Raw genomic sequence first — 12066 nt, forward strand, 5'->3', positions numbered from 1 at the left:
TACTTTGGCCACCTGATGTGAAGAGCCAACTCATTGGAAAAGACCCTTATGCTGGGAAAGATTGAAGGCAAAAGGAGAAGGGGGTGGCAGAGGATGAGGTGGTTAGATAGCTTCACTGACTCAAATGACATGAATCTGAGCAAATTCTAAGAGACAGTAGAGGACAAAAGAGCCTAGCCTGCTGCAGTCTATGGGGTCACAAAGAGTTGGACACAGCTTAGTGACTGAACAACAAAAACCAAGGAAAGGAGAAAAAGGCAAAGATATTCAGTGACACAAAATAAGATGAAAATAATTAAATCTATTTGTTCATTTCATAAGCGTGAGTGAACTAAACTCATCAATTAAAAGATAATGATTATAAAAATTGAAAGTGTAAGTGAAAGTCGCTCAGTTGTGTCCGACTCTTTGTGACCCCATAGACTATACAATCCATGGAATTCTCTAGGCCAGAATACTGGAGTGGGTAGCCATTCCCTTCTCCTGGGGATCTTCCCAACCCAGAGATTGAACCCAGGTCTCTTGCATTGCAGGCAGATTCTTTACCAGCTGAGCCACCAGGGAAGCCCTAAATTCAATCATATACCACTTATAAACTTCCCTGGTGGCTCAGATGGTAAAGCATCTGCCTACAATGCAGGAGACCCGGGTTCAATTCCTGGGTGGGGAAGATCCCCTGGAGAAGGAAATGGCAACCCACTCCAGTACTCTCGCCTGGAAAATGCCATGAACGGAGACTGGTGGGCTACAGTCCATGGGGTCACAAAGAGTCGGACATGACTGAGAGACTTCCCTTTCCCTTTCTTTCTATAAAAGACACACATAAAATATAATGACCAAGAAGGACCAAAAGTAGAGAAATAAATTAAAAAATAATACCAGACAATTACTGAGAAATACCAATAATGACAACATAAACCTTAAGGGAAAAATATTGTCAAGGATAGAGAGGTTTGTTCCATAATCATAAATGAAACAAGTTACCTATAAAGAGTAATATTGTTGAATGTATGTACATTGAATAACCTCTCCTCAAGATATATAAAACAAAATTTGAGGTTATTACAAAGAAAAATGGACAAATCTCTGTAACAATAGAATGCTTTAGACATATCTCTTTGAAATGATAGATTTAACAAAGAATTGTTAAGATTACCAAAACTTTAAGAAATTCAGTTAACAAACATCATCTTATGGACATAATGTACCTACCGATTAGAGAATATACAATACTTTTAACACACAATCAGCAGTTATATCCCGAGTGGAGCCTTCCCTATCTTTCTAGTTTCCCAATTGTTGACATTCCTCTAAGTTGGTTTACTCTAAAGTAAAATGGTAGCATGGATGATCATAATAGTTTCAGAACTTTAATGTATTAATTGCTGAGACATGGGACTCCTTAAGGGGCTGGCACAGAGGAACTAGTGGTCAGTAAACTAGTCGTTTGAGGTTCTTTTGTACAAGAAGAACCTCTTTTTACTTAGACTGTCTGTTTCTTTGGCTTCGTGGAGATTATTAAGGGCTATGTCAACTCCCCTCCCCAAAAGATCCAGTCCACGGTATTTCTACTGTTCACTAAGACTCTTGAGACTAACCTGCTTATCTTTTTCTTGCTGAATTCTGAAGATCCCCAATCTGTAGCTGACATCTACAATATAGTATCTTCTATTGCAAGGTTTCATGAATAGAACCAACTTGTTTCTGCTTACTGGTTCCCAAATCTAGTTACACGTTAGAATCATCTGGAAAACTTCTAAAACAGATTTCCAGGCCCCGCAAATGATGTCCTGAAGCAGAATATCTTGGGGATTGGCTATAGAAATCTGATTCTTGAAAGCTTCCAAGATGTTCTGATGCAGGTTGTCAGCTGGACTGCATTTGAGAACTAATTTAGCCAAAAGACCCAGCCTTGAGAGTAAAGAAACTTTAGTTTTCATTCTAATTCCATAACTACTTGATGCCACACACTTTCTTTACCTCCTAGTGTGTTTTTCAACCTGTGGTGCATTTTGTAAATTTGGAAATTGTTCTGTAATTATACTTCAGCTCACTTACCAACCCCACTGAGTTTTTTGAAGGCTGAATTGTTAGAACAGCCAACTGAAAACCACAAAAATATCAGATATTTTATAAGAAACAAGTTTTGTTCTCCTAATCAATTTATTTTTCACTTATGGAATGATGAAAAGAAGTAACAAGTTATCCATGACTGCTTTTAGGTGAAGGTTTAACCCCAACAGCAAGGAGATCCAACCAGTCTGTCCTAAGGGAGATCAGTCCTGGGTGTTCATTGGAGGGACTGATGTTGAAGCTGAAACTCCAATACTTTGGCCACATGATGCAGAGAGCTGACTCATTTGAAAAGACCCTGATTTGGGGAAAGATTGAGGATAAGAGGAAAAGAGGACAACAGAGGATGAGATGGTTGGATGGCATCACCAGCACAATGGACATGGGTTTGGTTGGACTCCAGGAATTGGTGATGGACAGGGAGGCGTGGCGTGCTGCGATTCGTGGGATCGCCAAGAGTCGAACACGACTGAGCGACTGAACTGAACTGACTGCCCATGCTAGAGCAGAAATGGTATGACTTGTAAGTAAGGTGCTTGCCAAGGAACAGTATAAAACCTACATAATGACTATATATTTGTATAATCTGATATCTGAGGTATGTAACTATATATATGTAAAGATATAGAGAGAGAGTCTGAAATCTGACTTATATATGTGTGTACACACTATATGAAACACGTTCTGTATGAAATATACATAATTGGAAGAAACTTGGAAGGGACTGGTTATAATGTGTCTATTCTTCAGTGCAAAAATTCATGGATTTAATCATCTGCATAAAGATTTAGCAACACGATAAAATTAGATGTGTCTTTTATATAAGATGTCACTTGGAATGATTGGTTTTCCTAATCTTAACCTTTCAGGTTATACAATGGTATAATTCCTGCAAGAGATGATAGCATGATTTCTTACTTTTCAGTATTACCTTACATTCACTTTCCTCCAAGTTATACTCAAGGAAGGATGAAGAAATGCAAGAATACAATAAGATGAAAAAGAGCAAGGCTGCCTGATACTAAGGAAAGGAGCAAATCAGGAGCCACCAAGGAAGAAGGGGGCCGTTAGCTATGACCTTAGGCAGGAGAGAGACTAGCATTAAAAAGATAGCAAATATTAGAGGACGAGTTGTCCCAAACAACAAAGGATTACAGGGCTCTGCCTGAGGCTTTATTCTCATGCTAGTGGATGGTAACACACTTTAGAGTGACACCTTTCAAGTAGCAGATAAAGGTAGAAAGCTCCTCACCCATTCTAGGATGCAGCATGAACACAGATGCCAGGCCCAGACGGAGTTCTGTGCATGAGCTTCCAGCTTTGCCATTTATAAAACTGAGCCATCAGATGCAAATAAGGTCTGAATGTTGTTTTCCTTCCAAGTCAAACTCCAGACTTGAGAAATTAATCTGTCGTTTTTGCTTGGAAGCTGAAATCTGTAGATTGCAAAAGTGGAGATGTAGCCTCTCTCTTCATTTCTTTCTTTATATCCTTATGTAACATAGCAAGCATTCCCGGAAATAGATGATGAAATTTTCACATCAAAGGTACAGAGTAAAACTCTTGCAGATTTAAAGAAGTTTCTTCCTTGGCAGAAGAATAACGTTGTCAGTTGTCTGTTCTCCAAACAATGATATTTCTGCTGGAATCTGGTGATAAGAAGGGATACAATGAATGGAGGAAAGTATTCAAAGGTAGCACAATGCTCAAGGGAAACAAATTCATACTCCACTATTTCTTTCAGTAGTACACTATAGTTATTCCAAAATATTAAGGAAAAATGAATATTCAGTCATTGATTTGTTTGACAAACATCATTACATGACAACTGTGTGTCTGGCACAGTGTTAAAACCTGAGTCTGCAAAAATATGATCAAGTCTCTCCTTTCAAAGAATTCCATTCTAGAGATAGCTTGACATAATAATAACACTGATTATTATTAATATCATTTAGTCTTCTGAAATATAATAAATGTTGTAATCTAGGTGTTCATGATTTTAGGGAAAGGAGAAAACACTTGCTTATATGCAGTACATGGGGGTAGGATGAAGAGGGACAAATGAAAAGAGATTATAACAGGAGAAATGGCACTGAGTGGAAAAGAGGGGCCCAAGCTTCTCATGTCAATTAATATAGCTGTTATTCTCATTTGGGGAACTTTTTACTATCTTCTCTATGGACCTTAAGACAGTAGAGCTAAAAATGATAAGCTAAATTTTATCTTCACGGTTGTTATAATCTCTAGTAGTGTGTATGTATATATATATCATCCAACAGTGTGAGATTCAAACATGGTCACTTATTTAAGGGTGATTTTCTAATGAAAGGCTTAAAGGCTTTCATTAGAAAATCACCCTTAAATAAGTGACCATGTTTGAATCTCACACTGTTGGATGTACTCTAAAGATCAAAGCCTTAATGGTATGGAGCAGATATTTTAATAAAATTGATTAATGTTTAAGTCAACAAATCTGGTACTTAAACAATCAATCCCAAGTTAGCAAAGAGGATCCTTTGTCAGGACCAGCCTGGTTTATTGTCTCTGAATTTGACCATTTGCTATCTGGATGATCTCCCTGGCTCTGACCTACAGCTAGAGGTGTTTACAGAGTTCCAGCTTGGAGCTCAGAGTCCTATCTTTGGCCTTGAAGCCTGGTTCTGCAATCTGGGCTTCTGAACTGTTGCTCTGACTTTGATACCACCTTGTCTCAATTCTTATAACAACATTATTTTCTTGCTTTTATATTTGGGTATTAGTTTAGAAACTGTATCCACTGTACAAATGCCCTCAATGCCCAAAGTCTGCTCATGAAAATTTACTCTTGTCTGGGGTCTTGCTCTCTGAAGAGAGAGAGCTATAGCCTATCATCCTGATTACCACTGGATCCTGGAGTAATTGTCAACCATCCCCAACTGCATTTTGAAAAATTCCTCTGCTCTTGTTTACAGATCCTTGATATATAGAGATGATGGTTCTGGACCATGACCTGTCAACTGTGGTGTTTGAGATATTGTGGGTCTAGACACCTTGCTTCACCTACCAGATTGCTGTTCTTTGTAGCAATAGAACCAAGAATTTTGGTAAACTTCTACCCTTCATTGGTTTGTGTCTCTGTTTTGAACAATATGAGCTAAGCCTAGCAAAGGAGAGCAAATGTATTATTAACACCATTCATACCAATATTCTGAAACAGATATAATTTTCCTCCTTGCATTGGCCATTCCTCAGTTTCTGCCCTTTCAACCTGCTGTCCTGCTGGACTGATTCTCTCAGCTTTCCACCTGGGTAATAATTAGATTTCAGCTGTTATTTTTTTTTTTTTTTTTTGTAAGATAATCGCTTTACAACCCTGTGTTCTTTTCTGCTATACATCAACAGGAGTCAGCCACAGGTATACTTATGTCCACCCCCCAATCCCACCCCTCCAGGTTGTCACAGAGCACTGGGTTGAGCTCCCTGTGTCATAGCAAATTCCCACCTGCGATCTGTTTTACATATAGTAATATATATGTTTCCATTGCTATTCTCTCAATTCATCCCACCCTCTCCTTCCCCCACTGTGTCCACAAGTTTGTTCTCTATGTCTGCGTCTCCATTGCTGGTGAGATATCTATGGGTTATACTGCATCTCCCACAACTGGGAATTGCCCCTTTTCCCAGTCCTGTCCAGATACAACCGGACAGCCTGGCTCTGCGGGCTTTCTGGCTCAATGGCAGTGCAGGTTATGGGATGACTAGTTCTAGGATGTCCTGTCTTATCACAACTAACTGTGCGTACATTGATACTGTTTTATCACCAATCCTCAGTTCTGTTTCTGGCAAACAGTAAAGACTTAATAAAGATTTGCAAATAAATGAATAAATCAACAAAGTCCATTATAAGTAAAAATGACATATCTGCTGAGTCTTAAGATACAACTTCCCTCCTTACCCTCACCTTGTAAATTTTCCTTTTATTTCATGTCCTGACTTGATTTTATAGAATTTATTTAAGTATTAATGTGGACGTGGGTTTGATCCCCAGGTCAGGAAGATCCCTTGCAGTAGGAAGTGGCAACCTACTCCAGTATTCTTGCCTGGAAAATTCCAAGGACAGAGGAGCCTGGCAGGCTACAGTCCATGGGGTCCCAAAGAGTTGGACATGACTGAACAACTAAGAACACGTGATCCTTCACTCATTAGTTAAACAATTTGAAGAGATTAAATAATTATTAGTTTTTGGCATGCTTAGACAAATTATCACCATGATTTGCTAAATTCTTTTTTATTTGAATGCTTGTTAACATATAAACTCATGCAACCTGTTGGAATGTTGTCCATGGATGAAAAATGACACTCATCTGCTCCTGTGAACAAGCATTATGTTCTAAGACATTTGGGTGTTCTAAAGCACAAGGACACAGTGTTTTTTTAAGGTACAATGTTTTATAAAATTGAGTATAGCACTCAGCACAATTGAATTTCCTGACTCCTGCTGCTGCTGCTGCTAAGTTGCTTCAGTTGTGCCCAATTCTGTGCGACCCCATAGACGGCAGCCCACTGCCGTCCAACTCCCGTCCCTGGGATTCTCCAGGCCAAGAATACTGCAGTGGGTTGCCATTTCCTTCTCCAGTGCATGAAAGTGAAAAGTGAAAGTGAAGTCACTCAGTTGTGCCCAACTCTTAGCGACCCATGGACTGCAACCTACCAGGCTCCTCCGTCCATGGGATTTTCCAGGCAAGAATACTCCTGACTCCTATGTTGCTCTAAAAACTTCTTTTTAAGACTTTACTTTTTCAGAGCAGCTTTAGGTTCACAGCAAAATTGAGAGGACACTGCAGGTGTTTCTCAGCGCACATCTTGCTCCCACACATGCATAACCTCCCCATTATCAACATCCCTCACCAGAGTGGTATATCTGTTGCAATTGATGAAGCTGATATATACTGACAGAGTGGTGCATTTGTTGCAGTTGATACACTGACATATCATGATTAACCGGAAGTCCATAGTTTACTTTAGGGCTCACTCTCGGTGTTGTGGGCTTCCTTGATGGCTCAGCAGGAAAAGAATCTGCCTGCAATGCAGGAGACACAGGACACGTGGGTTTGATCCCTGGATTGGGAGGATCCCCTGGAGGAGGAAAATGGCAATTCAGTCCAGTATTCTTGTCTGAAAAATCCCATGGACAGAGGTGCCTGATGGGCTACGGTCCATGGGGTCGCAAAGAGTTGGACATGACTGGGCAAGGATGCATGCTCAGTGCATGCATGCATTTCTATAGACATCTGAGTACTAGCTCAAATTTTCAACTCCATTGGTTAAATACCAAAGAGCACAATTGCTGGGTCACATGTTATGTTTAGTTTTTTAAGAAATTGCTCAATTTCCAAAGTGATTAGACTATCTTTACCAAGGTGGTTGTACCATTTTTTTTATTCCCATGAGCAGTAAATGAGAGTCCCTGTTGCTCCACATCCTCACCAGCATTTGGTGTTGTCAGAGTTTCAGAGTTTGGCCATTTTCACAGGTGTGTAATGGTATTTCATTGCATCTGGTTTGAATTTGCATTTATCTAACAACCAGTCCATTCTAAAGGAGATCAGCCCTGGGTGTTCTTTGGAAGGAATGATGCTAAAGCTGAAACTCCAGTACTTTGGCCACCTCATGTGAAGAGTTGACTCATTGGAAAATACTCTGATGCTGGGAGGGATTGGGGGCAGGAGGAGAAGGGGACGACAGAGGATGAGATGGCTGGATGGCATCACTGACTCGATGGACGTGAGTTTGAGTGAACTCTGGGAGATGGTGATGGACAGGGAGGCCTGGCGTGCTGCGATTCATGGGGTCACAAAGAGTCGGACACGACTGAGCGACTGAGCTGAACTGAACTGAACTGAACTACATATGAGGACTTCCCAGGTGGTGCTAGTGGTGAAGAACCCTCCTGCCAACGCAGGAGACATAAGAGACGCCAGTTCGACCCCTGGATCAGGAAGATCCCCCGAAGGAGAATATGGCAACCCACCACAGTATTCTTGCCTGGAGAATCTCCATGGACAGAAGAACCTGGCTGAAGTCCATAAGGTCACAAAGAGCTGGACGTGACTGAAGCGACTTAGCATGCATGCAATGACGTATGTTGTGGAGCATCTTTCCAAATGCTGATTTGCCACCTCTCTGTCTTCTCTGGCAGGGTTGTCTATTAAAAATCTTTGGTCCATTTTTCAAATTGGGCTGTTTTCTTAGTGTTGAGTTTGAAGAGTTCTGTGTATAGTTCGACTAACAGTCCTTTAAAACTTGTGTCTTTTCTCTCAGTGTGTGTCTTATTCTCTTGACACTGGCAGAGCAGTTTTAATAGTAATGAGGTCCAGTTTATCAGTTATTTATATCTTGTATTATGCCTTTTTGCCTTTTCATACTATTCATGGGTTCATACTGTTCATGGGATTATGCCTTTGGTATTCTATGTAAAAAGTCATTGTCATACAAAAGTCATTTAGGTTTTCTCCTGTGTTCTTATAAAAGTCTTATAGTTTTGTGTTTACATTTAGTTCTATGATCCATTTTGAATTAATTTTCTGTAAAAAAAAATAAGGTCTATGTCTAGATTTTTTTCTGTGACTGTCTAGTTATTCTGTATCATTTGCTAAAACACTGTAAACTTTTAGAAATATGATATTACCCATAGCTACTACACAATCTTTTATGCAGTATAAACACTTGTTATTGATTATTTTCCTAACTCATTCTTTTGATAACCACTTCTAAGATGACCTATAATAATAAATAATTTCCAAACTTTCAGCAATATGATTGCATTCGTACTGTGTTGGGATAGTTGTAGTAGAAGCTTCTATCTTCAAACCAACTAAGACTTCTTACTAAATTGAAAATGTCAGAGAGGGTGGAAAGTTTTAAAATGATGAATACATTTTTATTCATTTTCTTTCTAATTAAAACATATAAGACAGAAAACCACTACAGCATAAGTTATACTTCATTACAAAGGAGGTGTTGGAGCATTATCAACATACATAATTAAGAGTTAGTTACATGACTTTCAGTTTTTGCTTCTGACCATTACAGAATAATGGTATACATCTTGCCTTCCAACTATAAACAATTATATAGCTGAGCTCATTATATGAGCTAATTGTTTTCAGGCATTGGACAAATATATGGAACATGTCTGTGAACCCTGAGAAAGGGAAAACAAGCAAGGTGATTCCTACGTTTATTCCAGTTGTCTGCTTAGGCAGCTTTCCAACCATAGGACTGGGAGGTGAAGAACAAGCAGTCACAGAGGTCAGGCGCTGGAGAGAGGAGAGTCTGAAGTGGCAGGAGGTTGGGGGACAGGGTGCCTGAGATGGGGAGGCTGTGCAGAGGGGAGCTGGAAATGGAAAACTGTGTAGAATCAGCATCCTGGAGTCTGCTTGGGTGGTCCTCATAGGTCTATGATGATTAATTTTTTGTGTCAACTTGGCTAGGCTACTCTACCAAGTTGTTTGGTCAAACAGTAGTCTAAATGTTACCATGAAGACCTTTTGTAGTTGTGACTAACATCTACAATCAATGAATTAAGATTGTACTCCATAGTTTTTGCATTTCATATGGGCAGAATAAAAATAGAACAACAGACGTTGATGGATGTCAAAGTGACTAATTTTTTTGCTGTCAGATGACTGAGGTGAGATTACAGCTTGTCATCTTCACTGTCATCGTAGCAGTGAATCTATGGATGGAAAGTACTCAGAGACATTCTGGTTCAGGACTGTTGTTAGGTGTGTGAGGTGTTGAACACTTGACATCAGAGAAAAGTGAGATCCACGGAAGATCTGAGTTATGGATGACAGGCCTGAAGCTTTTAGTGATGCCTAATGGGACTCAGCTTTCCTTTCAGTTTCTTGTGCTCTGTACTGTATATAGATTTTCAAGCCACAGCTGAGGGTGGGCAGGGATGAATCAGAGAATCTTTATGATCACTTGCCATGCTGCTCAGTGTCATCTGAGATCCACCAGATGGCAGAGAGCACAGGAAAAGGCGACAGTGAAGCTGTCAGTCTATTTCCCATTTTAATTAGCTTCTTATATGACTGCAGTCTCATTTCTGACTGCCACATCGTGTTAGAAAGATTTTAAAAGAAAAATTCACTCTTGGATCTCCAGACATGAGTAGGTGAAGGAATATAGAGCTACAAACCATCCCAACTCATCAAGTTTAACTCCTTGCTAATACTTAAAATACCATTTCATTTTGAAGTTGGAAAGGCAAGAACAACAACAAAAAAATTTCTCATCACAACTGTTTATATAGGAAGAAGGAAAAGAAGGCAAATGTCTGGGTTATTGAATGATTAGGAGAATAAACAACCTGAATAAAATGCCAGTGAAGTTATTAGATGTGTCTCCTTAAAATACAGTGACCATTCCACTTGGGTCACCCTCTACTCTCTTTGTATACCCCAAACTGTCATTGAGCTGTGGCTCCAGGCATCACTGAAAGGTGATCTCATATCAACCCAGAGTGTGTGAGTTATGGTTTTCCTGAAATAGGTTGGAAATAAATAGTACTCTGCAAGTGCCTGTTATATATTATTATTTAATAAAATCTGTCAGGACAAATTCATTCACCTGGAAACTATTTCATAGGCCAAGTCAGAGAATTATGATTGGTTTTGTCAATACAAGTTTCGGTGTTTGTGTGAATGTGTGTGTGTGTGTGTGTTCGATCCGTGCTGCTTGGCTGCTGCACATATGTGAAAATTTTCTCAGGAGCACAATGTTATTTCAGCAGTAGTCTCTCTTTGCAAGCAATGCCCATCACAAAGAATTCTTCTTTCTACTCCTGAGGCTAAGCTACTCCTATTTGGAAAAACACTAGCCATCTGTTCTTCCAGCCACAGAAAAGGACCATCCCCTGCTCTTATAACAGGGAAGAAAAAAATCTGACTCCACATTGGATCTGTTGCTTTTGCTTTAACCATTGCTTTCCTTTGCTTTGTTAGTATAATCACTAAAAAGATGCTATCTATAGCTATGTTGTTGTTTAGTCTTGAGTCATGCCTGATTCTTTTGCAACCCCATGGACTATAGCCCACCAGGCTCCTCTGTCCATGGGATTTCCCAGGCAAGAATACTGGAGTGGGTTGCCATTTTTTTTTTTTTTTTTTCCTCCCAGGAATCTTCTCAACATAGGGATGGAACCCATGTCTCCTTCACTGAAGCTGGATTCTTTACCACTAGGCCATCTGGGAAGCCTCCACATACATAATGGCCTGCCTCAGGGAACCCTGCCCCACTTCCTCAATGTAGGCAGAGCCTACATTCCAAATGCAGATTTATAATTCTGGGGAAAGAATCATAAGTAGCATTTATTAAAGATGAAGATTCTTGGGTCGCATTTCAGACTTATGAGCAGAAATTTCTGGGAGTGAGAGCAGAATAGACGTGTGAACAAACATCTCCTGGTAATGTTTAGGTGTATAAACTTTGAGAAGCATGATTCTGGAGAATCACATTCCCTTCTAGGATGGCATTTAGGACTGAACTTTAGATTCAAAACTAAGCTAGAATCATAAAGTAGGTGAGAGAGTTGATTTTTTCACTCTTATTCCTAATTTAACACAGATGATACCACTCAAATGGCAGAAATTGAAGAACTAAAGAACCTCTTGATGAGGTTGACAGAAGACAGTGAAAATTTGGCTTAAAACTCAACATTCAAAAAGCTAAGATCATGGCATCCAGTCCCATCACTTCATGGCAAATAGATGGGGGAAAAGTGGAAACAGTTGCAGATTTTATTTTCTTGGTCTCCAAAATCACTGCAGGCCATGACTACAGTCATGAAATTAAAAGATGCTTGCTCCTTGGAAGAAAAGCTATGATAAACTTAGACAGCATATTAAAAAACAAAGACATCACTTTGCCAACAAAGGTCCATGTAGTCAAATCTATGGTTTTTTGAATAGTCATGTATGGATGTGAGAGTTAGACCATAAAGAAGAT

General features: G+C 39.6%; 1 non-coding gene across 1 annotated transcript; it reads left to right on the forward strand.

The window, feature by feature from the left end:
* The first annotated feature begins 598 nt into the window (after positions 1-598).
* Positions 599-670, forward strand: TRNAC-ACA (transfer RNA cysteine (anticodon ACA)). The gene has a single exon. It is a non-coding gene; the product is annotated as a tRNA-Cys (tRNA).
* The last annotated feature ends 11396 nt before the right edge of the window (positions 671-12066 follow it).

The sequence above is a fragment of the Bos mutus genome, chromosome 20 (assembly GCF_027580195.1).
Source record: "Bos mutus isolate GX-2022 chromosome 20, NWIPB_WYAK_1.1, whole genome shotgun sequence".
In the NCBI taxonomy this organism is placed as follows: domain Eukaryota; kingdom Metazoa; phylum Chordata; class Mammalia; order Artiodactyla; family Bovidae; genus Bos; species Bos mutus.